The sequence below is a fragment of the Orycteropus afer genome, unplaced genomic scaffold (genome assembly GCF_000298275.1).
Source record: "Orycteropus afer afer isolate SDZICR_OR568_19922 unplaced genomic scaffold, OryAfe1.0 scaffold01085, whole genome shotgun sequence".
NCBI classification, from domain to species: Eukaryota; Metazoa; Chordata; class Mammalia; order Tubulidentata; family Orycteropodidae; genus Orycteropus; species Orycteropus afer.
This window is the reverse complement of record NW_006922672.1, coordinates 80,330-82,514: the sequence shown is the minus strand read 5'-3', so window position 1 is coordinate 82,514 and position 2,185 is coordinate 80,330.

The window sequence follows — 2,185 nt, the reverse complement described above, 5'->3', positions numbered from 1 at the left end:
AACAGTGGAAGCACTGTGTGATCCAGCAGTCCCATTCCTGGGTATGTTTTTAAAATATATGTATATATATATATATATATATATGGCTTTTACAGCAGTGTGTTTTAAGTAAGTTTCTCTTTCCCTCCTCCTCCAGTGTAAGAAATGAATGTATTAGTGATTAAAGGAGTTTATTTTTTGGTTCCATTACTTTGTTATCTGATCCTGGGGCTGCGAGCAGCATGTGGGACCAGTTTTCCATCCCTGCCCCAAGTGTGTCTGTCCAGATGAAGAGAATGGAATGGTTTTGGGGCACAGGAGGTCTCCTGGATGAGTAGTCTGACACTGGGTCTCCATGCATGCCTCAGTGACTACTCATGCTGCCCCGTTCATTCTCGGTGCTCTCTGAGGTCCTCAGTGAGCTTTTAATGGATTTAGTTTAAGAGTTGTGTCAAAAACGGTTGCTCACCTTTTACTCAAACTCCTGTTTCATAGGGTGGGCAATGAAAGTAGTGCCCCAGAGGCCTGAGCTGAGTGACCCCGGGGTGGCAGGAGGACTCGGGTCTGGGTATGAGGCCACACCCCTACTTCTCTTCATGCAGGAGCCCCAAGTTGCCAGCTCCTCTGAGTCACTCGACCCATTCCAGGCATGTTAGGTGGCCACTTGCCTCCCTCTTCAGAAATACAGAAACATTCTTTGTTGTACTGCACTTTAGGGGGGGGTTAATAGTTAACAGGGTATCTTGGGAAGGTGTCAAATTGGCATTCTTTTACATATGTTGTAGTTATTCAGCATATAGTCTGTGTGCTTATGAGGGGCTGGTGACCCAACAGGGAACAACACAGGCTCCACGTGACTCCTTAGATTGGAAAGTACTATTGTTTAACATCTGGGGTGTTTTGGTGATGGTCCCCATGTTCTTCATCTGGCTATTTTTAAACTCATGCCAGCTACATATTGGTGATTTTGTACCCAAAAGCATCTGTGGTGGTTTCTGCATACAGACCAGCCTACCAGTCCTAGCAGGGCTGCCCTTACTGTGGCTACTGTGCCGACGGCTGTCGTACCCTACAGTGCAGCGGCCCGGCAGCTGAGGTGAGTCCCAGAGGAGCCAAAATAAGAAAAGATTTACTGAATTACTACGTACAAGTAACTCAATGGTCATGCTATTTAGGATCTGGATGTTAAACAACACTACGGGCTTGTCCAAGAACTTGCTGGAATGTTCTCTGGGACACTTCAGTATCACTATACACGGTCAGAGAACTGGCCAGATTTATGCCAAAGTGTGTGTGAATTAGGGAACAGAATAAATGCCTTTGGGGATTTCAGTGTCTGTTTTAGGAGTCTGTAGAAGTGCCCTCTGTGAGAGGGTAACTTCTGAGACCTGTCCACCATGTGGCCCTGGCCCTGTCTCCAGCCATTCTTCCCACACACCTCCCTTCTGTTTCCCCAAACAGCAGATGCGCTCATTCACTCAAAACGACAGACTCGCCACGTGAGCACTCTGCCAGGCCTGAACATGTAGGAAGATGGAACGTTCTGAGCTCCAGGAGCGCTCCGTGTGTAAGGAAGAGTCACAAGTGTGCTGGTGTCCCACTCAGCACCCCCAGTCGTGCAGTGCAAGTGTGACCTGCCCTGATGCGTACACTGAGGACGTGTCACCGCTGAGATGTTCTTGCTAAACATGTTTAACCTAATTTGTTTGATGAAGAAACAGACAAATCCAGTGTTGGGATATTTTTTAAGGCCTGCCTAGACTTAAAAGTCAACTTCATACGAAAAGGATAGGGTAAATTCTGAATTAAAGGAGACCAGAGAGAGGACAACTTGGAACACAAGACACTTAGGGGACAATTGGACTATATACAAAGAAGACTTACTGTGCAATTCCTTAGGTAGATGAGTATGACAATAGAATAACCTTATTCTTAGGACTAAAGGCTTAGGAGTGAAAGGTCAAGATGTCTGCTGCTGACCCAAGTGATTTGGCAAACAAGTGAATACATGGAAATCAAGTGTGCAAAATATGACCTAGTGGTAGGTACATGCACTATTCTGACTACTGTGCAGGTTTGGAATCCTTCAAAAGTTATAAGAAAATTAAACATGTTACATGTAACAAGTATACTGATGGCATAAAATTAGAAATCCAACAATATGGGATGGTTAAAGACGGGATGGTATCTAACAATGTGGAAAGAT